General features: G+C 42.7%; 1 long non-coding RNA gene across 1 annotated transcript; it reads right to left on the bottom strand.

The window, feature by feature from the left end:
- Positions 1–17: 17 nt before the first annotated feature.
- LOC119841056 lies at positions 18–27,849 on the bottom strand. The gene is made up of 5 exons (XR_005288399.1): positions 26,825–27,849; positions 20,328–20,566; positions 15,565–15,699; positions 9,852–10,089; positions 18–1,165 (listed from the first exon to the last, which is right to left on the bottom strand). It is a non-coding gene; the product is annotated as an uncharacterized LOC119841056 (long non-coding RNA).
- Positions 27,850–27,990: the final 141 nt, after the last annotated feature.

The following is a 27,990-nucleotide window of genomic DNA, read 5'->3' as shown; positions in this document are numbered from 1 at the left end:
TCCACAGGGCAAAGGATGTGAATGAGGATGGTGCATTTATTACATTTAGGGTGAGACTTTTCCATTGGCCTAATTCCGCTCCCATAAAGTCAGAGGCATTTTAGCATTGATTTCAATGGGAGCGGAGCTAAACTAATCCTGAATGCTTTAAAAATCTCATCCATAGGGACTTAAAAGACAGGATGTCTGTCACTGCTGGGTATTTTTCTCTTTCTTCAGCACTCTATGCTCCAGGTACCATAGTTGGACACAGATGGGCTACTGATTAGGGTGACCAGATGTCCTGTTTTGAACAGGACAGTCCAGTGTTGAAGGCCTCCTGCAGGTGTCCCAACGTTTTCTTAAAAATTGGCAAATTGTCCCATATTTTCTGCCTCCCATCCCCCCTCAAATCCATTGGCCAACAATGGGAGTGGGTGTGCAAAGCTGGTGGAAGGGTGAAACTGCAGCACGAGGGGCCAGCTGCTCCCCTCAACAATCCATCAGCGCAGCACCTGCGGCACTGGAAGTGCGGGGGGTGCGGAGCGATTTCCAGCCTGTTCCCACCCTGAACCTGCAGGCTCTACAGCAGCCCCCCCAGGCAGGGGCTTAGCACCCACTTCACCCGCTCCCTCCCCCACCACCCTAGGTCCCTCCCCCAGGAACTCAGAGCTGCTCCATCCCCTAAGCACCCTCTCCCGCAGAGCCAGCTCACTGGCCAGGCTCCATGGCCGCTGAAGCCCTTGCAGCCAGGTTCCCTGGCCTTAACCCCTTCCTGCCTTTGCTGTAGCTGGGGGACAGGAGGCATCTGGGTTATGTTGGTGGCCAGCAGCAGCCTGGGGGTGTTAGCTGCCTTTTTACACTGTGTATGCAGGAAGGGATGAGCTCTGCAAAGACACAGGCTGGATTGTCCCCTATCCTCCCCCGTGGCTGGAAGCAGCTCCTGCCCCTTCCCTTCCGCACAGCGCCAAAAGGGTGCTGCTGGCCATGTTCTGATGTGAATCCTGGCAGAAATGGGGGGGGGGGGGAGAATATGATCCCACAGGCCCTTCTGTACCCCCACCCCCAGCATTGCCTCAGTAAAGACATAGCGCCTGGTACTGGGAGATGCGCGTCCGTCCCAGGGGCCCAGCCAGACACAGAGAGTTGAGAGCACTGGGCAGGCAGGGTTGGTCGGTCATCCTCCCTGTGTGAGAGAGATAGAGAGAGAGAGAGATGTAGGAGGAGGAGAGGGGTGTGTCACCCCTCCCCATGTGACCTCTAAAGTCTTAAAGACAAGGTAAATAAAAAGAATTCAACTTCGCAGCATTTCTTCTTAACAGGGGCTCAGTCAACTTGAAGTTAAGTTAAATGTTTGTACGGCATAGTTCTGATTGATTGCCATTGAACTTGCTTGAATATGAATAATTTTAACCATGTGTCCCATATTCAGCATAGGTCAATATGGTCACGCCCCTACTGATCATACCCTCTATGGAAACATTTGCTCTCAATTTACATGAAAATTGTAAACCGACTGGTTATTAAGAGACTTTCCCTACACTAAACACCACTAAGATGCTTATTTCTACTAGAAATGGGACGAAGCCTCTCCAGCAGAGCTAACTCTCTTCAGGCTTTGGAGAAATTAAAATGAGAATTGATGACTATGTTGGGCAGTTGCATGAGCTGTGGGACTATCCTGAGGACAAAGTATGTTGCTGATGTAGCATAGTAGAACAGTGTAAGGGTGCCCCTCTAATATATTGTAGGTCCTTTTCTCTAAACCTTCTTGCTTGTGTGTCAGACACGGTGTGAAAAGTGTGAGTGGGTTCCTCAGGCCATATCCTCAATGACAGAGAGAGCTTTTTTAATACTTTGACTTGCAACAGTAGCACACAGCCTCTTGACTGTGAGACTTGGTATAATAATAATCTTTAAGAGTAGATGTGCCTCTGCTTGCATCTTGTGCAGAATGCCTGATCGCTTGTGATCATTTAACACCTACGCTGCATTCTTTATTCTTTCCTCTAGCTCCCCATAAAGTGGTGCATTGATTTTTAGCTGGTCCCAATGATTTACATTCCTTGAAAAAACCTCAGTATATTTGATCCTCATGCCCTCATAGGTATTTGCATTTTGACACCAAACATCTTTCTGAGGTGCCATCATTGCACCATAGGTTATCTGGTGACTGAGTCATTATCATGTTGGTTTTAGGGTGTGCAATTCATCACTTCAGCCTCAGCCAAGATCTGGTTCTGCAAATTGCACTGCAGAGTAACCGGGTTCACTAACATGGATAATTTGCAGAACTGGAGCTTTTAAATAATTTATTGAAAAAACTTCTTTTCCAGGAGTTTTAAAGCATTCTCTGTCCCACTAAGACAGCCCCTCTGTAATGATACCACTTTGCCTTTTACATATTGGATTTGATTTTTACATTATAGGCCAGATTCTGAACACAGTGTTTATAAAAGTCATTAGCAAGACTCTGAATTCACACTGGTGAAACTGAGATCAGAATCTGGGCTCATGTATTTTCCAAATTTTTATTTTGCTAATCTTATTTTCATCCATTTGATTAGAGGCTATGGTCTGGGGAGGGGGTATTTTTATAAATGAGAATTTCACTATAGCTGTTTATGTATATTATAGCTAAACAAGCATTAGGGTCCAGTTCTAACTATCTTCAATTAGAGACAGATTCCGATACGGTTATCCCTGGTTGGTAGCACCTAACTTCACAATTAGCCCCATTGACTTCATAGAATATCAGGGTTGGAAGGGACCTCAGGAGGTCATCTAGTCCAACTCCCTGCTCAAGCAGGACCAATCCCCACTAAATCATCCCAGCGAGGGCTTTGTCAAGCCTGACCTTAAAAACTTCAAAAAAAGGAGATTCCACCACCTCCCTAGGTAACATATTCAGGTGCTTCACCACCCTCCTAGTGAAAAGGTTTTTCCTAATATCCAACCTAAACCTCCCGCACTGCAACTTGAGACCATTACTCTTGGTTCGGTCATCTGCTACCACTGAGAACAGTTTAGATCCATCCTCTTTAGAGCCCCCTTTCAGGTAGTTGAAAGCAGCTATCAAATCCCCCCTCATTCTTCTCTTCTGCAGACTAAACAATCCCAGTTCCCTCAGCCTCTCCTCATAAGTCATGTGTTCCAGTCCCCTAATCATTTTTGTTGCCCTCCGCTGGATGTTTTCCAATTTTTTCACATCCTTCTTGTAGTGTGGGGCCCAAAACTGGATACAGTACTCGGTGAGGCCTCACCAATGTCAAATAGAGGGAAACAATCACGTCCCTCGATCTGCTGGCAATGCCCCTACTTATACAGCCCAAAATGCCATTGGCCTTCTTAGCAACAAGGGAACACTGTTGACTCATATCCAGCTTCCTGTCCACTGTAACCCCTAGGTCCTTTTCTGCAGAACTGCTTCCTAGCCATTTGGTCCCTAGTCTGTAGCGGTGCTTGGGATTCTTCCATCCTAAGTGCAGGACTCTGCACTTGTCCTTGTTGAACCTCAGATTTCTTTTGGCCCAATCCTCTAATTTGTCTAGGTCCCCCTGTATCCTATCCCTACCCTCCAGCGTATCTACCTCTCCTCCCAGTTTAGTGTCATCTGCAGACTTGCTGAGGGTACAATCCACGCCATCCTCCACATCATTAATGAAGGTATTGAACAAAACCGGCCCCAGGACTGACCCTTGGGGCACTCCACTTGATATCAGCTGCCAACTAGACAAGGAGCCATTGATCACTACCCGTTGACACCTGACAATCCACCTTATAGTCCATTCATCCAGCCCGTACTTCTTTAACTTGCTGGCAAGAATACCGTGGGAGACCATGTCAAAAGCTTTGCTAAAGTCAAGGAATAATATGTCCACCGCTTTCCCCTGATCCAGAGCCAGTTATCATAGAAGACAATTAGATTAGTCAGGCATGACTTGCCCTTGATGAATCCATGCTGACTGTTCCTGATCACTTTCCTCTCCTCTAAGTGCTTCAGAATTGATTCTTTGAGGACCTGCTCCATGATTTTTCCCAAGGACTGAGGTGAGGCTGACTGGCCTGTAGTTCCCTGGATCCTCCTCCTTCCCTTTTTTAAAGATGGGCACTATATTAGCCGTTTTCCAGTCATCCGGGACCTCCCCCGATTGCCATGAATTTTCAAAGATAACAGCCAATGGCTCTGCAATTACATCTGCCAACTCTTTTAGCACTCTTGGATGCAGCGCATCCAGCCCCATGGAATTGTGCTCGTCCAGCTTTTCTAATTAGTCCCAAACCACTTCTTTCTCCACAGAGGGCTGGTCACCTCCTCCCCATGCCGTGCTGCCCAGTGCAGTAGTCTGGGAGTTGACCTTGTTCGTGAAGACTGAGGCAAAAAAAAGCACTGAGTACATTAGCTTTTCCCACATCTTCTGCCACTAGGTTGCCTCCCTCATTCAGTAAGGAGCCCGCCCACACTTTCCTTGACTTTCTTCTTGTTGCTAACATACCTGAAGAAACCCTTCTAGTTACTCTTAACATCTCTTGCTAGCTGCAACTCCAAGTGTTATTTGGCCTTCCTGATTTCACTCCTGCATACCCGAGCAATATTTTTATACTCCTCTCTGGTTATTTGTCCAATCTTCCACTTCTTGTAAGCTTCTTTTTTGTGTTTAAGATCAGCAAGGATTTCACTGTTAAGCCAAGCTGGTCACCTGCCATTTTTACTATTCTTTCTACACATTGGGATGGTTTGTTCCTGTAACCTCAACAAGGATTCTTTAAAATACAGCCAGCTCTCCTGGACTCCTTTCCCTCTCATGTTATTCTCCCAGGGGATCCTGCCCATCAGTTCCCTGAGGGAGTCAAAGTCTGCTTTTCTGAAGTCCAGGGTCCGTATTCTGTTGCTCTCCTTTCTTCCTTGTATCAGGATCCTGAATTCAACCACCTCATGGTCACTGCCTCCCAGGTTCCCATCCACTTTTGCTTCCCCTACTAATTCTTCCCGGTTTGTGAGCAGCAGGTCAAGAAGAGCTCTGCCCCTAGTTGGTTCCTCCAGTACTTACACCAGGAAATTGTCCCTTACACTTTCCAAAAACTTCTTGGATTGTCTGTGCACCACTGTATTGCTCTCCCAGCAGGTATCAGGGTGATTAAAGTCTCCCATGAGAACCAGGGTCTGCGATCTAGTAACTTCCGTGAGTTGCCGGAAAAAAGCCTCGTCCACCTCATCCCGCTGGTCCGGTGGTCTATAGCAGACTTCAGCGAGACTAGTCATGAAGTAAGGTGCTGTTGGAATTATTAATTTAGGATACTTCTAGACATCAATTTAACCCTACATTCTTTTATACACAATTGCTGTAAACATGCCTAAAAGCCTAAACAACAAGCAATTTACTACATCCAAACAAACAAACAGTGACAAAACATTTATAAGTAAGGCCCTACTTAACTTGCACTATTGCAGATTCTGCAGTATTAGGCTACCACCGCAGTTTTGACAGTGGGAGCCCTGGCCACAGGACTGAGAGCAGGAGCCTCCACTGTCAGCTGGTGGCAGCCCTAGGGCCCTACTCTCAGCCCCAGGCAGTCAACAGCAGGACATTTTGGAAAATTAAAAATGGACTTGATTACAGCAAATAAGGTCCACTACTACTTTTCTGCAGTCTTCCATGGCTTTTGTCCAACTCAGCTGCAATTTTTTGATCATCATCCTGAAATTCAAGTAGGGCCTTATTTAAAAGCATTTGATCAAAATACTCAAATGAACTAAACGCAGGAGTGCTTAGACCCATGTTGGTCAGCTCCAATTTGGTCAAGCAGTTATTAGCAATGAACCTCTCAAGAGTTTACACTTCATACAATTAACGAACAAGTGATCTATTTTTTTAGCTAAGTTAGCAACAGGTTTTGGCCAATTTGGGGTCCTTGCTGATTAAACATACACAATCCTCTCTCATTAATTATCCCTGGTATTTGGGGCCTCTTCTTCCTTCTAGCTTATCAGTTACCTTTCAGGTTCAGCTTTTCCAATTAAGTCATTCTTTCAAGGCTTTCCTATGACTTCTAACAATCTTCACTTAACACACAAAGCGCAAAGCATTTTTTCATTAAACTAAGCTAACTGAGCCTGAGGAAAGGGACTGTAATCTGGCTTTACAGTCCTATTTTAGAATTACAGGATGAGGTAGGATTTCTGTAGCCATGAGAAGCCAACTGCTGCTAGGAATAATCCATTATTAAGAAATGGGAAATCCTTTTCAAATTTGTACTTAAAATAACAAAGGGCTACAGGGAAGTACATATAAATATTAAAGGTTTCAGAGTAGCAGCCGTGTTAGTCTGTATTCGCAAAAAGAAAAGGAGTACCCGTGGCACCTTAGAGACTAACAAATTTATTAGAGCATAAGCTTTTTGTTAGTCTCTAAGGTGCCACGGGTACTCCTTTTCTTTTTATAAATATTAAACTTAACGTAGCCATTTACACTCCAGATCATGCAAAGCAGGGAAGTGGGAAGAACGGAGGGGAACCCAAAAAAGGAATCAGCAGACACTTACATTGTAGTTGGGTTCTTTAGTTACAAGATTTAGTCATTGCTTTTCTTTCCCTTTGCTTCTCATTTTTTTTTATTATTTCAAACCCATACACTTTTCACTCTCAGTGATTTGTACAGATAAATGACACAAGATACAACACTTCGTATATTAAAAAAAAAAAAAAAAACACACACTCAAAGGGCCTGATCCTATTCCCATTGAAATCAATAGGAATTGTCCCATTAGTTTATGTGGGAGCAGGCATATAGATGGCAAGTTATATGGGCCTGTGGTGTCCGTGCTCCACCAATATTCAGGAACGTGGGCCCAGCTTCACTAATGTTTGAGCTTAAAATTTTCAGAGCCATCCCGTCCACAGGACAGAGTGGGAAACCACCCCAGGCTCCACACTTTGGGGGGCCCCTCACTTCAGGGGGACACAAGGCCCAGGGTGGCCTGCACAGTTAGCGGGGGACCTGGCACCGGCAGTAGCGAGCCACCGGCCCTACCCCACCCCTTCCTGCCCCTGCCCGACCCCTTTCCCTAAACCCCCACCTCTACCTCTTCCGGGCCCTGCTCTGCCCCAAGCCCCTGCCCTGCCTCTTTCTGGCTTCTGCCCCCTCCCGAGTGACACTGGGAGCCAGAAGGGTGAGCTAGGGCCAGGTTGCTTGCTGCTGATTGCGCCAGGTCTCCCACTAACCCCCCAGGCTGCCCTGGACCCCAGGTCTCCCTGAAGCGCATGGCCCCCCCAAAGAGCAGGGCCCAGGGCGGTTGCCCTAGTCCGTACGATGGATGGGACAGCTCTGCTTGGACCCATTCTGGGCACCACCAAAAATTATACTAATCTGGCACCCATGGGCATGTCAAGTGTTAAATTTTATTAGAGCCAAACAAAGTGTGCAAGGCAGGCAGGCGAGAAGGTGACCTGAAGCAGCTGGAATAAGCAGTCTGTTCCAATAAAACAGAGCAGCAGTGTCTGGTTTTAAGGAGCTTTGTCAGTGTAATGAGAGCTGAAATAGTGATTGCTCAGTATTTTTACATTGAGTGACCTAACTCAGTCTGGATGGCTGTGAAGCCTACTGACCACCTGGGAAGGTACGCCAACTGAGACTAGCTCAGAAAACAAAAAATGTTAGTTTTTCATATTTATCTCATTCAAAATGTAACATCAAAATATCAAATGAGAGAACAAAGAAAACAAAAAGAGTGCGAGTCCAGAAGGACCCGCAGTATCTTGTTTTTCTTATTTTCAAGGCTGCCTGGAGATTAAAGTGAAAAGATCTGTGGTGAGGCCCTACTGCTGTATTACTGCCATTGTCCTGCTGTGCTTAAGTACAGACAAGCCATGCCACCAGGTATTTCTCTTTATAGGCAAAGGTTCACCTCTGCATGATCATATTCTATGCAGCTAGAAGGAGAATGCTGGGGGAAATTGTACCTGACAACCTGTAGACTTCACACCTGCTGATTTACTTCAGAGGAATGCTGTGAGCTGCTATTCATAAAGGACAGATTCTTAATCCTTTATTTTGTTGGATACCTCTTACTCCTGATTAGTCTAGTAAGGTCAGTGGAACTTCTTGTGGAGTAAGGCTTTATGCAACCTAAACAGTATATCAGAATCTGGTCCTCAATGTTTCTAAAACACTAAGAACAATCTGAGCTGCTACAGAAATTATAATGTAATAAGATTAATTATTGAAGTATCATATACACATATTCTCTCATGTCACAGAATCCAGTGCAGTCTGAATATGCAGTGCAGTCTCTATGCTTTAAAGATATAAGTAATCAAGGTCAAAATCTTCAGACTTTCTTCAGACTAGTTCACTTCCCAGTGAACTCAAGTTCTAGAAGGTTGACTAAGATGAGAAAGCAGACATGTTCACTGGAAATCTGTGAGGGCCTAAAAAAAAGGGGGGGGGGGCCTTTAAGGAATGACTGCAGAGAGGGAAGGAGAACAATGGAAGGAGAATTTGAAATGTTTTAACCTTTGCCTCTTGTAACTTGACAGAAAGCCATTTTATCTATGTAATGGTCCCCACTTAGGGGATGGTTGGGAAGCATGGCCTAGTGATCACAGCCATGATCCAGAACCGTAGAGTATTGTTGGTAGGGGTTGCTCAAACCCGGGCCTTTTGGGCTACCAATGGTCTGGCAACTGAGGCTTGCTTAAGGCTGTCCGCCCTGGGCCACTTCCTATTCCCATCCCCCACCTCCACTGGGCCAGCTCAGTCCAAGGCTTTCCCTGCTGGGGTAATCCACACCAAGAAAATAAGAAGGGATTACCAATGTCCAGGGTCCATGCAGGGCAGAGTGGGATACTTTCCTCTCTGACACAACTGCCCCAAAGAGGCCCTCCTTGAGGGAGGACCCATCCCAGAAACAGAGACTAATCAGCCTTCCCCCTGCTCTGCTGGAGCTGTGAAGTGCATGTCTGCCCCCACATGAGTTGTTCCCCCATCTTTTCATTCTTCCACCAGATGACACATTGGCTGCAAGTGTGGCAGGGTGGGGCTGGCTGAGCCCAAAATAATCCCTTAATTCTTGTTACCCAGTCTAGGGTTGTACACCCATCACACCCTGCCATGGAATAACAAGCTGCTGATGATACTTCATGCTGCATTTTTCTGACACAATCTTCTACTAGGAGAAGATCCATTAACATTTGTGAGCAATAGGGATGACACACGCATTGCATGGCCAGAAGTGCAGCTTCTCCATTCATATCTATACACAAACATAAGAATCTGAACTTTCTCTTCAGCAGGAATGTATTCCTGGTCAGCATCTGAGTTTGCTCCATATGAGAGAGGAGTCCCTTCACCTAGTTAAACTTATGGGATCAAGAGAAGATAAAGGAGACTGAAGCCTGAATGATTCAGGGGATCTTCAGTATTATTATGATCAGAAAAAACTAAGCTGTGTGCAAGTACAAATTCAATAAGATCCTGATTCAGGACAGTACTTGAGCACATGCCTAATTTTAAGTATGTTTGCAGTGTTATTGTATCATGCTGTTCCCAGGATATTAGAGTTGACAATATGGGATTGGATCAACTTCTGTTAGTGAAAGAGACAGAACTCATTTTAAATCAATGGAAGTATTCCAAATGCTTAAAGTTAGGCATGTGTTTAAGTATCTTTCTGAATCAGGCTGTACAACACTTTGATGAACTGGGATCTGAAAGTGAATGCGAAAAATCCAGACAGGCTTTCACCCTAATCATTTCTAAGCACCTGTCCATTCTAGGGGTGCACAGAAACGATATAGAAAATACCACACTGTTACAGGAGTGAATAAAACATACATACTTGGCACACTTTAGTGATCCAGTAGGTCAACTTACTTTCATTTCCACTGTTCCATTCTGTGTAACAGCCACACACAGATGATCTCCTGCTAAGTCACCAGCAGCTGAAAAAGAAATTAACTGAGGCCTCCTGTATGCACAGAGCTCTTTCAAGTTGATAGAGAGCTGCAGGGTGAAAATGATGAGTAGAACGACAACATTCACTGTCAGCTTTCCTGCCAGGTCTGAGGGAATGAGCTGCTGATTTCAGAAGCAGAGCTGTAGCCAATCTCGCCTGTAACCAAGAAATAAAGAGGGAAAGGTGAGACAGAGGAAAGATTGGGGGGGGGGGGGGGGGAAACTAGGAGAAAAGATGAAGAAAATGCTTTTAAAAGGAGGAGGGAAGAGCAAAAGAATAATGTGTAGAGAGCTAGGAAAAGTGGGGACAGAAAAAGGAGAAAAGAGGTAGGGGAAAAAGAGACTAAATAACATCAAGTAAAGATTGACACAAATACAGGAAAATTGTTGTTGTCCAAGTCCCCAGCAATCAAGACTCCATTGTTCTAGGCACTGGAACACTGGAATTCACATGACAGCTGAGGGAGATGGGATTCAATATATAAGCAGAGTCATTTAGACCAGAGGTTCTCCAAGCCGGTCGCCACTTGTTCAGGGAAAGCCCTGGCGGGCCAGGCCGGTTTGTTTACCCGCCGCATCCACAGGTTCGGCCAATCGCGGCTCCCACTGGCCGCGGTTCACCGCTGTAGGCCAATGGGGGCTTCGGGAAGCGGCGCAGGCTAAGGGACGTGCTGGCCGCCCTTTCCGCAGCCCCCATTGGCCTGGAGCAGTGAACCGCAGCCAGTGGGAGCCGCGATCGGCCGAACCTGCAGACGCAGCGGGTAAACAAACCGGCCCGACCCGCCAGGGGCTTTCCCTGAACAAGTGGCGGACTGGCTTTGAGAACCACTGATTTAGACCACTGGTTTTCAAACAGGGATACAGGTACCCCTTGGGGGTACTCAGAGGTCTTTCAGGGGGTATATCAACTCATCTAGATATTTGCCTAGTTTTACAACAGGATACATAGAAAGCACTAGCAAAATCATTACAAACTAAAATTTCATACAGACAATGACATGTTTATACTGCTCTATATACTATACACTGAAATGAAGGTATAATATTTATATTCAGTTGATTTATTTTATAACCATAAGGTAAAAAATGAGAAAGTAAGCAAATTTTCCAGTAAGTGTACTGTGACACTTGTCTTTTTTGTCTGATTTTGTAAGCAAGTAGTTTAAATGAGATGAAACTTGGGGTACACAAGACAAAAATCACGTTACTGAAAGGGGTACAGTAATCTGGAAAGGTTGAGAGCCACTGTTTTAGATGATAAGTTCTATGGGGCAGGGACTGACATTTGCTGTATGTTTGCACAGCACCTAGCACAATTGAGCCCCGAGCCAGTCGGCCTCTTGGTTCCATTTCAATTTAAATTTTAACTAATAGGAGCAATCACTGATGTCACATTAGTTCAATATGGTGGAGATGACGTTTGTTTATTTTATTTGATTTGATTGTTTGTGTATCTATAAAAGGGGAGATGGTGAAGAGAATGAGGTAGGGAGCCTGAGCATATGGAAAAAGGAAGGGAGCGACGGACAATATTGAATGGGAAAGCAAAAGAGTGGGGGGAGAGGGACAAGGAGAGGAGAGATGGGGAGGAATGTTAAAGGCAGAAGGAGAGAGGGCATTTTTTCCATATTTAATTATCAAGTTTCATGTTACAACAGGAAAGATTATGTTTGTCTCCACATAGAAGGTGAAATCATGACCCCATTGAAGTCAATAGCAAAGCTCATATTGGACTACAATAGGGCCAGGATTTCACCCCTAAAATTTGCATATCATGGACCGCAGACGTTGCATCTATGGTGATAAGGGCCACACGCTGCATTATGTCCAGCTCAACCATTCTCTATACCAGTATTCTGACCACTCGATTTAAATGAGCATTGATTTGAACTTTCTTCACAATGAAAAAGGCATTTAGTTATTCTGAGCAGACAAGATTTTTGTTCAATGCATTGATACGTTTTCATCTATGTGAATTAAAATTATTTTTGCTTAGGTAATGTGAATTACAATGCCTGCCCTAGAGAAAGTGAGGTAGGTGTATCTGCTACAAATTGTGGTTTTCAAATATCATGGTGATCTATATCATGATATATACAGTATCATGCATCTGACAAAGTGGGTATTCACCCACGAAAGCTTATGCTCCAATACTTCTGTCTATAAGGTGCCACAGGACTCTTTGCTGCTTTTACAGATCCAGGCTAACACGGCTACCCCTCTGATACTATATCTATATAGTGTGTGTCCTCTCACTCTCTCTCTCTCACACACACACACACACTCTCTGTACACAGATAGATATAATTTAATCTAGTCTAAGAAATGTATGCAGTTAAATGGGAAAAGAAAGGAGACAGTTAAAATGCCCCATCCCACTTACATTTGTATTAATTTATTTTGTTTTAATTGCAAGATTTGAATTCCCAGTGAAATTAGAATGTTATCTCATGAGATCTTATAACATGCAGCAAAGAAATAGTGTTCATAAAATAAACGTAAAACTTCATCTGAGTGAATTAGATGTCAGCAAATTCCCTATTATTTTAATAGAACACATTTGCCCAGTGCTGATAATACACTATCACACTTCCTGCTCCCAGTCATTATGAACCTTAACAAGACTAATGACACTTAAAAAAAGTCAGTGTAACCTTATAATTCATGTAGCTTTGGAAAATAAAAAAAAAAAAATCTATCCTGACCCTACAATTAGATCTCCATTGAAGTCAAACTCCCAGCTCCAAAGAGATTATAGTCTAAACAGGTGGCTCTCAACCTTTCCAGACTACTGTACCCCTTTCAGGAATGTGGTTGTCTTGTGTACCCCAAGTTTCACCTCATTTAAAAACCATTTGCTTACAAAAATCAGACAAAAAAAAGTGTCACAGCACAATATTACTGAAAAATTGCTAACTCTCATTTTTACCCTATAATAAAATAAATCAATTGGAATATAAAATATTGTACTTACATTTCAGTGTACAGTATATAGAGCATTATAAACAAATCCTTGTATGTATGAAATTTTACAGTATAAACAAAACACATTGTCAGTATAACTTTGCTAGTGCTTTTTATGTAGCTTGTTGTAAAACTAGGCAAATATCTAGATGAATTGATGTACCCCCGGAAGACCTCTGCATACCCCTAAGGATACGTGTACCCCTGGTTGAGAACCACTAGTCTAAATAAGATTTTAGAAAACTCAGCCCTTGATCTTGCAGCTGGATATGCCTAGAAAGAATTTGGAACCTGTGCCAATCCCCACTGAAGTCAGTGGAACACAGCATGGACAGAAGCATCTGCCCTCTTGGAGCCAATTGCAGGGTTGGGGCCTTTAAACCTTACTCCTGCTCTGACTGAAGTCATGTCATGCCATGCCATGCCATGCTTTTTGGCAAATTGCATGTTCTGTCATTTGTATTGTATAGTCCATAAATTGGACATGTCACAGAAATAGGAGGAATTCACTTAAACAATTACCATAAATCAAATCATCATTTATCTTCACTCGTTAATCCTTAAAGTCATTAACCTTAGCACTATTATCTTGTGTGTTTGTGATTCAACTAGAATTCTTCCTGAAGTAGTAAGAAACACTTTTCTCCTATAGGTGTTCATTGATTTCAGCACTCCGATTCTCAAACTGTGGTCTGTGGACCATCAGCGATGCACAGAGCCCTTTGGGCTGCAGAGTGAAATGGTTTGAGAACAAAGCACAGCATTGGCAGAGTGCCCTTCACAGGATCTCTCTCTTAGGAAGTGCTCCACTAAAGAAAAAGTTGAAGAACCATGGCCTTGATACCTAATCCATTGATCTAACTCACTGTAAGAGAGCTAGGCAAAAACTATTCTTAATGAAAGTCACAGTAAAGAAGAAAACTCAGAGGATGCCTGTGACTGGCAGGTATTCAGGCACATCTGAAGAGAACTGATTTCTGAGATGACTCCGTCCTAGAATTAGAGGCATCAGTAATTGAAGAGACCTATTAGCCCATTTAGTCTATCTGTCTGCCATTGCAGGACTGTTCATAATCTATTCCAGACCAATCCCATTTCAAATGTCTCAAACAACAAGAAAAAGAGTACTTGTGGCACCTTAGAGACTAACAGATTTATTTGAGCATAAGCTTTTGTGAGCTACAGCTACAGCTCACTTCATCGGATGCATTCCATGGCAAACAACAAGATTACCCCCATACCCTTGGGAGGTTATTTCACATTCTGTTCCATTTAGGATATTTTTCCTGATGTTTAGTCTAAATTTTCCTTTGCCCAATTTGATTTAATTACTCCCAGGATTATATGAAACCAAACAGCTTTGGTGAATGATCCCTGCAGGCCTGGTTTTTGCATAAGCAGCTTGAAAATGCTCCATCAACTACTAGATAGCAGAGCTGAGCAATCAGCTAGCTCCTCTGTAAATCCTTCTTGTGGATTTGGGGGACATTGGGCCTATGTCCCAGATATGCCAGATTAAGGATGCATTCTAGCCAACCCCCAAGTATCCAGGAGGGAACCAGGATAAGATTCATGGGGTCCTCTGCACCTTTGAGGACTGCAAAAGTGAAGGCATATGAGTAAGGCCCACCAGTTGGGCTGTGGGAAATGGAGTAAGTGGGCCTTGGAGATTGAATACTTTAAGTTTTACATGAACTTCTAGCCCATGTTTGTGCAAGCTGGGGAGAGCTTAAAATTTTGGATACAGTTTCAAGTTTTGGGTGGGGAAAAAAGGAAAACTTAATGAACTTTTTTCCCTTTTTTTCTGAAATTCAAAATTTCATTGAAGTTTGAAAATTTTCAACCAGCTCTACCCAAAATATTTACATAGTATTTCTGTCTTTTCTGCCCTGGGTCACCCTAAATATTTCTATTGCCTCCTTTGTGCCTTACATTTTTCCAGTGTTTGTAGAGAGGTCTTTGGTTCTGAATTCTCTAATAATCAAATGTCTTGCAAAATAAAATTCTTACTAAGGAGCATGCAGGTTAATGGGAGTTACAAATGCTCAGCATCTCTCATAATTTGGCCTATAAAGAGGAAAGTTTAAAGACAGAAATCTTGAAGAAAAAAAAAAATCATCTGCAATGAAAAAACAAAAAAAACAAAAAACACAACACTACACACACTCCAAGCATGGGAGAACAGAAAACCATGCCCAACTGTCATCATCTATGAGCATTCTCAGTAGTTACCTGAGATTGGTTCTTTTAGCTAGCTTGCACAGAAGCTGGCTTGTGGAAAGATGCAATTGCTTGCTTGGCAATGATCAAAGTGCTGTTGCCAAATCCCAGTGTTTGAGTTCATTGCCAAGCAACTTTGGAATGTTACCATAGTGCTAGGTGTAGCCCCATGAACCCCTGGTGCCAGCAGGGAGAGAGCACAGGGGATGCACAGAGTTTTACAGAGATCTCCTGGGTCAGATCTATGCATAATATGCCACCCTCTAATGAATTATGAGGTCTTTAACAAGAGACAGTAGTCAACTTGTCATCATAGTCACTGCAAATGTATGCACAGATAATATTTAAGAAGTTGTGGCTTTACTGAAAATGATGTTCTTAAGGCAGGTGACCAGGAGGTGATATACCTCAGGAATGTTCCTTTCAAACAAGTGGTACAAACACTTACCTGCTTTTTGGTCAATGTGTAGTGGGTATTGTCCACCTCAGAATGCAGGTCTATTTGTATACTGAGCCTAAGGCTCATCAGGAGATAGCGACATCAACAAGAGAGGAGAGCCATAGGAACCAGCAGGGGAGCTTCCTGTTAATGAATAGAACAATGGATTGTTAATATATCTGGGGCTGTCAACAGAGACCCTGGTCCTTTCACCAAGGAGACAAGCTGTCAGTGTCTCAGGAACAGAAGATCACAGTCAAGTCTGGCTGTAAAAGGCAGGAAGAACTTGGTTGAGCTTTGCTCTATAAGACATGAAAGTATCTAATTAAGGAAGTCTAGGTTCTAGAATGTGCCTTATGAATATTTCTACTTGCTATTACTTGTATCTCTATACCTTATTGAATAAAACTTAGACATTTTTGTAGGGAAAACAAGTACAAGTGCTGATCTAAGGTGTAACTGGTAAACTGGCGTCACTGCTTCTTTGGGAGCAGCAAATCTGCAAATACTGCAAGTATCAGTGGAACAGGGGCTGGACTCTCCAGGGAGATGCTCAGAGGGCTCGAGGACTGGAGTGTTCCCTCTTCTAGCTTGTGGAGAGAGACAGCAGAGCCCGCTTAGGTCTAAAAGGGAGTGCTTGTGTTGGTTGTGGCCACTGGAGTCACTGTGGTCACTGGAGACCTCCAGCAGGCACAGACGAGGGTTCCTCACACTAAGGATAGATGGTAGTGAGGTGCCTCACAATCCTGGGTACCCCTGGGAAACATCATTCTAGGTTGTTCATCACAGGTGAGGCAGCATGGGCAAATCTTGCACCACCATACCAGTTGTATGGAGAGAGGATTTCTGTTTTTTCAATTTTCTATCCAGCATTTAAATTCCTCTTCACAAAAGGATTAGATTTTGTCTAAACCAATCCAGGGAAGTTCAATGGAGAAAGCAAACTATATACTGTACATATACCTTAGTACTATGGCTCTCCTTAGGCTTAAGCCCTTCTACATCCCACTCTTTCAAATTTAAGAACTTATTTCAAACAAAATGGAGAGCAATGACATTTCAGCCATTTGGTTTTGCCTGAGGCTATTAATAGTAAAACAGAACACACAGTCCACCATGTACACATAATTATGTCAATTGTCCGGTACCCAGGAAAAAAGGAAATATAGGACCACATTGCCATGGAGACAAAAGTATTAATCTCCATCAGTTCTAATGATATTCAAGAGGACAAAGTGCTGTTGTAGAAGCCCCTGAAGCAATTTTAATGGACCAAATAAATAAATATCCCTCAAACTCATTACAATTTTTTTTTAAAATACAAAAGTAACATTTTAATTATAGGTTTCAGAATAGCAGCCGTGTTAGTCTGTATTCGCAAAAAGAAAAGGAGTACTTGTGGCACCTTAGAGACTAACAAATTTATTTGAGTGAGCTAATCGGTATGCATCCGATGAAGTGAGCTATAGCTCACGAAAGCTTATGCTCAAATGAATTTGGTAGTTTCTAAGGTGCTACAAATACTCCTTTTCTTTTTATTTTAATTATATCTACATTTTACTGAGAAATTTCAATAGACCAATAGTAAATCTGCTCACTACAAAAAGTTAACTATATTCCCATCTGCCTTGTGTCATTTTTTTAGATCGGAAATTTTTTTATACAACTTACTCTAATTTTCTGTAGAAAAACCTTTGTCAGTGAAAATACACAATGCCTAGAGCCCTATTCTCCCATGTCCTGTTACAAGTAAATCCTACTGAAGTCATTGGGGGAATACTCATATCCTGCTCTAAGATTTGAGCATTCTGACTTTAGGATAGCAACCATTCACCAAATCCTAAATTAATCTTAGGCAAGTTTAAAAGATCAATATGGTGAATAGATACAATGCTGATGGTCATATTAGAAATAAAAACAAAGGGTTAGAGAGTGAGGGGAAAAATTAGGCATACTAATTTTCTACTGACGGCAATGTTGTCTTCTGAAATGACAAACCCTGCACTGGGAAGCTATAAACATAAGGAGTTTTGTGCATACAAACAGGCACACTCAAAACTTGCAGATGTAATTCAGAGATCAGATTAAAATGTAGTTGTACAATCCTACAAAATATCACTGGCAATTTATGCCACTTACAAGCTACGCACAGTACTACAGACAGAAGAGTCCTTAGGAAGTTTTCTACTAGTAACCTTAAAAGGTAGCAGACAAGTCTGCTACATGTTAAAGTAGGTCTCTGAATTGACACAATGACTGATGAAAAGACATGTTCAACCCTAGGAAAAGACACCTTGATACAAATTAGAAATGCAAAGATCTGGAGTTAGATACTCAGGATCCAAAGCCCATTGAAGACAATGGAAAGATTCCCTCTTACTTCTATAGGTTTAAATCAGTCCTTTAGTCCACCCATCTCCTTACAAATATGTAGCTGCCGACTCTAAGTAAAACTCTCTGCTCAAATCTGGATTGTGACTCCCATAGATTGTGTCAAGGTGTTACGAGGATGATCACTAGAAGGTCATAGATGTAAACAGCAATTTACAAACATATAAAAGGGACATACCACAATCTGGAGATTTTTATAATCTGAGTCAGGTAAATAAAAATCCAAAATAATAAGAGATAAAGCATAAAACTGAACATTTTATGTCTGGGAGCTGGAAAGTTGTGAGAAAGCAATAGGTAAGAAAGGGTGATTTCAATAAAAGGGCATGGAATGGGGGCATATTTGGCACGCAGGAAGGGAGTTTGTATTCCCCCACACACACCATACAGGTGCATAGCAGGAATTTTATTACCCATTTATGTCTTTCATTCTACTGTCAATTATCCACTGCTAATGTCGTCTTCACCATTTGACAGCTCTCTCCTTGTTAGCTCCCAGTTCATTGCCATATTATGAACATGCTATGCTATCCCAGCTTTCACCTGTGATTTAATACCCGTCTCCCTAAATGACGCACTCAGCTTCAGAGAGCTTATACTTCTGGGGCTGCTCTGTAGGATGATAAACAACACTATGAGAAGTTCTGACACTGGAAGAGTTTCCTTGTTAGACTTTTGTGTGTGTTATATTTAATACTATAGTTCATTAGTTCACTAGCTCTTATGGAAGAGGCATGTAAACTCTCACATATTTGGCATTATGCCTCAGTTATCTTGCTACTCATTTACTGTCTAATTTCTCTCCAACCCATCATCAGCTGCTGCTAATGTTCCATAGAGCTCAGATCTGTAGCACAGTCTACTTTTTCCATTGCAGAAATTGTGACATGTTCTGGGTTTAATCACCACCATCATGAAAAGCACACATGCTCCATGGAAGTCTTAGTCTTTTCCTATATATTGGTTATTGAAGGGTTTAATGGAACAGTGTATGCTCAACAATAAAGGACTCAAATTCCACACCCACACTTTATTATTCTATAAAACAGAGCTAACAAACCATAAAGTACAGGTTGGTTGGTTTGAAGATGTCTATTAAAATAGGGTTTAAATAAATTTTGTATACATTTTACCATGTCATAGTTCAAGCAAATTATTAAATTGTAAATTTCACCAGAATATTTCATTTAAACTGCATTCCTCTTAAACCAGGTTACTACTACAGTTCTCATTAATTCCTTTACTTCATCCATTTGTTTCTTTTTCATGTACATTTACATGATCTATTAAGAAGAGTTCATATATACCATAAAATAGGCATGTTAAGAGGGTGGCAGGAATGTGGCTTAAAAACTACAGTGTCAGTGACTGAAACACGGGCAGTTGTGCCCAGGGATTAGAGCCAGACTCAGGAGCCAGATGCCAGAGTTAAGGGTCAGAGCTGGAATCAAAATTTGATCCAAGGATCGTAGCCCAAGTCAGGAATCAGAGCCCAAGGACAGGACCAGGTTACCTGGAGTGACTTAAGGCAGGAGCAGGGCTGGGTCAAAGGCAGGAGTAGGACTGGGAACAAGCAGGCATAGGTACTATCACACTCATGAGAAAATCCTTTGAGCAACCACTGAACTGCTGCTGGACTTAAGAGCTGGTTGGCTGCCTCTTCCAATCAATTAGGCAGCCAACTATTGGCAGGCTGCACTTGATAGGTTGCCTGGAGACTTGGTCTGCCTGATTCCTGACAATATGAAATCACTTTCAATAGTTTTTAGCTCCTTGCATTTTTTTTTAACCCTGTAGGATTGTACCTTGAATGTACGTGGACATGAGAGGTGAAATGTTTAAGTGGACATATTGTAACATATGATATCAGAGACAGATTTAATGTAACAGGCATAATCCTAAATCCTTAAAATTCCCATTGATGTCAGTTGAAGTTTTACCAGAATAAAGGACTAAATATTGGCAGCAGGATCCATTGCAGGACCAAAAAAAAAAAAAAACCCACACAAAACCCACACCCACCTCCTCAAAAGGATTTAAAACGTAATCATTTCAGAGTTCCCATTTTCCTCTGCAGAATGAGAGAAAAATAGAAAGTTATTGGATGCCTCAAGCAAGGTGTATTTTATTCTGAATAAATGGGATATAACTGAACCTTCCACTAGAATCATATTGGAGCCAAAGCTTAAATTGTCATTAGGAAGCAGGTGTATTCACTAGCAAGGCAGTGCCTTGACATTTTCTTCATGATAGGGGAGATGAGCTTTCTAAGGGACAATGAAAGTGTTAGTCACCAACACTTTCATTCTGCAACACAAACCCACCGAGTTACACTCTCTCACACACACACAAAGAAACTTAAACAATGTTTGCTCACATACCTACTAAAATGCCATTACTTTGTCTTCCATTTCTCCTCTCTTCCTCAAATCAATGTGAGAGAAGGGTCTAAACCAGAACATCAAATCTGAATACTGTACTGCCACATTTCAGGGGTTGTCAGTTCAAATCCCAAGTTCCAAAGCTTCCATTTTCTTATATTTTAGTTCTGGGTTAGCTCCATAACTGGAAGAGACCTCTTTTTCTACCTCTGATAGAGATACAGCCAAGTGACGGAAATCTAATGAAAAAAAAAAAAGATAGCCGACTATGCATGATTTCTGCCATTTGAGGCCAAAGTCTCATGAGAGGAGCTTGCAAGATTTCAGTGCCATCAAAACTAAACCCCAGATTCTCACACTATTCTGTACTAAACTGTCATACTAGCAGAACCCTGAGGTGGATATGGATTTGCACACTGCTTCTTTGACCCATCTGTGGCTAATTCTGATAAATGGTTTATAAATAATTCAGAAAAGCTTATTACATCTCTTCACTTCTAACATCCCCAGATGCCTATATATCTCTCATCTTATGAGAGTTCATTTTAAATATTGCCGTTTTAAAAATTTACTCTCAGATGTTATCCTGCCTGCTCTAACAAGTCAGAGACCTGTCACTTTTTGAAAAAACAGACTAATTTTGTTTCTATGGGAATCACAGATTTCAGGGCACTGTAATCAAATATTAAACTCCAGTCTCTACATCTGTAGCCCAGCAGCTCATTATGTAGAGAGAGAGAGAGAGAGAGAGAGAGAGAGAGAGAGAGAGAGAGAGAGAGAGAGTGTTACCATGTTATACAACCTTGTATTACTTCTTCAAATTTCCAATTCTTGGTCTGCAGATATTTAACTCTCCTAAGCCATAGACATGCAGTGCACAGCTGCTAAACTGAATTGCTTTGATATACACAAGTAGACTTCTTTAAATTCTAAAATAAGGATGCTTTTATTAACCTGACTTGCTTGGAAAATATTTAATAGAGATGCAATCTCCCGGAAGACATCTAGCAAGGAGGACAGTGATATCAGTCTGCAACTTAACTCAGAATCCACTTGGCACTCAAAGCACAGGAATATTTGTCAGTCACTCATTCACTCAGCTGAACATTTTATTTCGCAGAAGAAGAGTGTAGAATTTTCCCCCCCTTACATTTGTTGTGGAGATTAATTCCATCTCTTTTCTCCCATATGAAACTGGACCAGCCATGATCATGCAAAGAAGGAGCTGATTCAGTCCCAAAGAAGGCATTCCCAACTAAAATACGTATAAATAAGAATGCTAGAGGGCTTTACAGCCTGGGACGGCCCAGCTGGCTGCTTTCATATGTCCCACATTCACAGAAAGGGCAGATATTTTCCCACTACCCATATTAAGAACACCAGCTTTTAAAAGCTTCACAATGATCATATCTACTGTCACATCTGTTCAAACCTTGAGGGGGCCATTTAAGAATCTGGGGCAAAAATTGGGAATTGGTCCTGCTCTGAGCAGGGGGTTGGACTAGATGACCTCCTGAGGTCCCTTCCAACTCTGATATTCTAGGATATGATATTCTATTTTATTAAATCTCTAGCGTTTGTATGTTGATGTGACAGGGTATATGAATGTTATCTAGGAGTTTGGGAGGGACCCCACTGTCTCAGGGAGATACCACAAGTGTCTTCCCTAGCTGTTGAGATAGCAAAAGCATCCCAGCCATCAGGGCAATATTCAGGATTCACATGGGGATAGTTGCTCTTTAAAGGCCTGATCCAAAACCCATTGAATTCAGTGTAAAGATTCCCATTGACTTCAGATCAGACCCTATACGTATATGGGCCATGGGCCCAAGGTCCCACCAGTATTCTAGAAAGCAGGCCCTGCCCCACCAGTGTTTGAGCTAGGGTGCAATCAGAATTTTACTCAGAAGGGGGGTGCAGGCTGCCTGGCCAACCACCCCAAAATTAGAGTGGTGTTTCAATCTGGCACATGGGATTGCAATGCCACTCCAATTTGGACCGGCCACCCCTCCATCATGCCATGCCTACATAGAGGGCTTTACCCCCCAATGCTCAAGTATAGGAAGCTCTGCTCTTTAAACCCCTGCCAGAGGCCTTGGGCCCTACCAGAAATGTTACAACAAATCAGCTATGGTCCTATAGGACGCTTAACTGCAAATTGCAGGGCTGCTCCATCTCCCTTTGATATCATTGGGAGTTGCAGCTGCTCATTACCTCTCTATCACTTATGCCCATGTTTCAGAGGAACTCAGTGCATTAGGAGTGCATAGGAGACAGAGCAGTTTTGGAAATCTGGCCATTTCTGAGTAGCTTAAATGGGAGCCTGGCTCCTTTGAAAAAATTTGGCCCTGACTGTGAAAGGTGAGTACTGCAAAATTGGTCCCGAGCGCTTTGCAAAAATCTAGTTCTAGGTGAGTCTAGGTAATTTCCCCTCTCTATTGGCTGGTCCACATAAGTGGTTAATGAGTCTGCTAGAGTGGCCAGCTAAGGGATTTAGGTAAAGACATTTAAAAGCAGGAACCTGAAATTAGGCACTTAAGTCCATATTTAGGTTCCTAAATAGTGTTCTGTTCTAAAGAGCCATAAACTAGTTTGAATTAGCAAGCGGCTCCTTTTTCCTCACAGGGTGGGAGCCTTATGTTTTTCAAAGCTACCTTTGTATGGGTTGTATTCTCATACCACCATGTAGATATCTGTAAGGGATATACTTTGATAGATCAGTGCAATGTGCCAGATCTTCCCATTGAAAAGATACAAGGAATAGGAATAGATGGTCCAGAGCATTCTTAAGTAACAACTTTTCCCCCCCACAAGCTGCCTGTACATACTATACAACATAAGCAATACTGGCCCCTACAACAAAAGCAAGAGAATAGGCTGAGTCTACCCTGCATGCTGTGTCAGGGGAAAAAAAATTGCCGGGCTTTCTATTTCTAAGCAATACTAGATTATCTTCTGTAGTAAACAGAGAACTGAATGAGCTCACATTGGAAAAATAGCATTTATTTTAGTGAAAGGAAATATATTAGTACCTACAAATCAATTCCTTATGAGATGGAGGATCTGCACACACAGCTCCTTAGTTGTTTTATAACCACCAATCAAGCTAGCTGAAGCCTCTGTGTAGCTTGCACTCTGTCCTCATTAAAATGCAGATACCCAAAATCTACAGTATGGCATGAACTCTTACATTACTGAGGGACCAATTTAAAAGGACGTGTATTTGCATATAGTATGCTTTCAACATAGCAAAATGCTTATTTAAAACCATATAGTTCCCTTTGAGAGGGAGAAATTTATGTTTAACCTGATCACCTTGTATGCAGGCATGACATTGTCAGGACCTCTTCAGCCAGAAGGACAAGCCACTGCAATGTTAGCTTTTGAGTGAGAAATAAGTGGGAATCCTATCCAAGGATTATTTAAAAAAAAAAATACCATATGACTGATGGCATTTTGAGGTAGCTCCACGATAAAAGAATTTGTATTCAGGGGTAGTCATACCACAACAAAACAATTTGCATGCATATCACACTGAGAAAAAAATATTTAGTAAGGAAGCAGATTTTGGTTTCAAATTTCCAAGCAATTATAACAAAGATGAGTAAAACCAACTATTTTTAACATTACAGAAAGCACCTGGACAAAGTCCTATAGAGTCTTATATAAAATCATCTAGTACAGAAATAGAATGACATTCCTACAATTGTCCAGTGACAATAATAAAGTTACATCACTTCTATGTCCTAAATTTCAGCTAGTAGAGGAGGTACAATGTGATGACCTCCATATATACAACCACCCAGTAGGAATATTAAGTGGCTCCAGATATGGAAAAGGACAGTTACATTGAAAGTGATGACTTTTATAATGATCTACAAAAAGTAACACAAGAGTTTCAAGAGAAGAAGTGTAACTGGTGATGGAAGATTTTAATGCAAAAGTAGAATTGGACTGGAATTCCTGAGCAGGAGCAACAGACAGATTTGAACTTGGTGAAAAAAAATGAAAGGAGAAAAGTTATTCAATTTGTGCCTGAACAACAACCTGGTTATAATGAATATGCTGTTTCAACAAAGAAAGCTGAAGACTTGGATATCACCAGACGGGCAAACGAAAAGCATGATAGACTTTATGCTTGTGAATCGCACATAGAAATCAAGTGTATTGTCATGCAGATCATTTGCAGCCAATATCAGATCAGATCATAAATTAGTGTTGGCATCAATGAGGTTGGGCCTGAGAACAATCAAAAAAAAGTCCTGAAAAATGAGATACATGACATGGACAAATTGAAAGAGTCAGATATCAGAAAAGAATACAAGGAAGCTGTGCAGAAAAAACGTGTCTCTGGTGAAAGAAGAAATGAATGTTTAAGAGACAAAGCAGTGTAAAAATGGGATTATGAGTGTTGTGCTACAAGGACAAAATGGAGAAACCAAGGTGGATTACAGCTGATATGCTGCAGTTGAGTGACAAGTATAGAAAGCTAAAAGATGCAAGTCTAAAAGCTAAGTACAATATGTTGACCAGAGAGATAACACAGAAAGCAAAGAGACACAAACAATTGGATAAATGAACAATATAAAGAAGCAGAAGAGTATGTGAGGAGAAATGCAATACAGGGATTGTATTGCAAGGAAGAAGAAGTGAATGTGACACATGAGTTGAAGATGTTGGCGAAGACAGACGAGCATTGGCAGATAACCGAAGACAAACAAAGTGATGGAAAGAATATTCTGGGGGGACTGTACAACATGCAGAACTCAGGAGATGAAATTGAACTGGAGAAGCTTCCCAGTGCAAAAGAGCAGAGCAGATGCTGGACTACTTAGAAGTAAAGATCTCAACAGAAAGTTGACAAAGAAAAAGGCTCTGGGAAGTGACAATGTAACTGCAGAGCTGCTAGGAACACACAGTAAAGGCAAAGCACAGGTTATTTAATAAGAGTTACAAACAAGAGCAAACGCCAAGCAAGTGAGGGAAAGTGATAAAAAGTATTGATGGGGGAGGAGGAGTGAGTGCAAGAACAACAGAAAAAAATCACCTTACTGAGCATGCCGGGAAAAACATTTGCCAAGGGTACATCTATACTAGCAATTGTATTCGCGTACATGTCCAGAGCTATGCCATAATCCCACGATGGTCCACACCTAAACCCCAGAAGCACATGCCTGAAGGCTAGTAGAGGGTGGGCAAGCTAGCACGCCTGAGGGATATGGGTGAGTACATGCCTTAGGGTTGGTCTACACTGGGAATTTACAATCAGCAAAATCTACCCCCATGAGAGACACCGTTATAGACAGTGCTGGGTCAACGGAAAAATTCTTCCGTCGACCTAACTACTACCTCTTGGGGAAAGTGGGTTACCTGTGCTGATGGGAGAACCCCTCCCATCGCCATCGGTAGTGTCCAACTGAAGCGCTACAGAGACACAGCTGTAGTGCAACAGCTGTGCCAGCATGGTAGTTAAGTGTAGTGTAGACATACTTTGTCCGTGCACAGCCCCATACCTGTGCTGGTTTGCAGTGGATGGGGGTAAGGGGCATGTAGGAGGTCTTGAGTTTCAGTAGTCCCAACAATGCACTGAACCCTTTTCTTCCTGACCCTTACCTGATCTATAAAGGTTCCTGTCCTCCTTTTTCCATCAGTAACAGCATGCTGTGCTGACCACATCAGAATCAGAAGAGCTTTCCGCTGCTCTCTTTACAGATTAGTGCAGGGGATAATGGATTCAGTTTAGAGCAGCCACTTAGTCTGGCAACCACATGAGTATCACATCAGCATACATCATCCTCCACACAACTTCACCTGGAGCAGCAGGAAGATTCACCTCCAGAGGGAAATTTCATGGAGGTAGGAGCAGGGCATTCAGAGGACTCTGGCTTCATTTCAGCCACATTAAGCACTTGAGGCTCCTGTTCAGTAAGCCCGAAGACTCACAGTCACTTCAGCAGACTTGTCATACACACCCCTTCTATCAGGAGCTTGACTAGATGCTGTCAAGTGCTCCACATACACAGCCTGAAGTGGCTCACAATCCCCACCTTGTCCAATGGGCTGCCAGGGCCAGGAGGCAGCAGGGACCTGGGGGATGCCCCAGAAGACAAGCAGCATGTGATCCAGCACCTCTACCTGGAGAGGCCAGTTGAGGAAGCCCCCTGATGAAACTGAGGTGTCCCCCAAGCCACAGCAGGAACCAGACCCCAAGGCTGGTAAAGTACAACAGATCCCCATCCTCCCCACCATTATCCCATCTTGCTCTGATGCTAAATGCTGGGTTTTAAGATACAGGGCATTTGAATTACTGTACACTGACTTTTCCTCTCATGCATTGTTATGACTCTGAGTCTGAATCAGAAGTGCTGAAACCTCAGCATTGTCACATCCCGTCCCCTTACCAGACTCCTCCAACTTTCTCCCTCCATCCAGCCCTCACTCTGCTCTCCATTCCACACACGCACACAGTTCTCAAGCAAGACAAGGTTATAACTCACTTGTTCTGTTGATTTCTGGTTAAACGCCATCATCATGCATGCAGCTTCTAAAAGCACTTTTAAAAATAGATTAAGGAAAAAAATCATTGTACCCTCGTGTCTGCATTTCTCAGCCAGCAGCCATGGTCCTAGGACTATGCAGGCAGAGGCAAGGGAGGGGAGGATTGGAAAGGTCCCAGCTGGGAATAGGACAGTTGTGGAAAACTTATAGTTGGTTGTCTAAATTTAGTAAAGCAGTCTCCTGTCCCTTGGAAGGTTACACAGTTTCAGAGCTTCTCCCTTTACCCTGATCTTACCTCCCCCTTACAAACAGGAGACATGCAGAATGGGGGAAGTGGCGGGTGATAGGAATTGAAGAGGGAGTTACACCCGGGGTGAGGAAGGGAACAGAACACAGATGTAGAATACTGTGGCTGTCTGAAGAAAAAAAAGTTAGTCGCAACAATCATTTCACCCTCAGAAGATTGCAACATTTTTACTATCCCTGTTCTCGTCTCTCCTGGAATGCTGAAACGTATCAAAATTGTAACCTTCTACAGCCAAGTTATGTGCTATAGGGGATTTGTCAGCTTCTTCCAAAAAATAAATAAATACAATGTTGTCACAGGGTCCTCTCACTGCTGCACTCTACAGGCTCTCTCTCACTCCAGGAGCTGCATCTTGCTCTGTGTGACTTGGCCCTCCATGCAAGTCACTATGGTCTTCCCCTTCTGTGGTATTCAAGTCTTCCAAGAGCAACTGTCCCAGATAGTCTGCTTCCTGTTCTCTAGTCCATTTCATTTTCCCAGTGGCTGTTAGGGGAACCCGGTCCTGCCCTAGGTTCCAGCTCAGGGGCCCTCTCATCAGCAGCCACTGTCTGCCCTATCCCATACCTTGCTGCCTTTTCTACCTTTCTGGATCCCCCTCTTCTCTGGATTTTCCAGCCTAAACGCCCACCTCCTAGAGAGTAATTGTAGGCTACCTATCTCTATAACCCCAAACATGCTTTCCTTCACCCAGAACTGCAGATTACTTCCTTGCAACACTTAGCTGCTCTCATCCTCTGGGTTTTACACAGACCCTTCCTGTTCCTGTCCAGCTGAGCTCATTTAATCAATCCCTGCTCCCTGGCTCCTCCTCCAGGTGCAGGTTGGAGGGTTAATTGGCTCACCCGGCCACCTTAACCA

The sequence above is a fragment of the Dermochelys coriacea genome, chromosome 12, assembly GCF_009764565.3.
Source record: "Dermochelys coriacea isolate rDerCor1 chromosome 12, rDerCor1.pri.v4, whole genome shotgun sequence".
NCBI classification, from domain to species: Eukaryota; Metazoa; Chordata; order Testudines; family Dermochelyidae; genus Dermochelys; species Dermochelys coriacea.
This window is presented reverse-complemented; position numbering and strand designations above follow the sequence as displayed.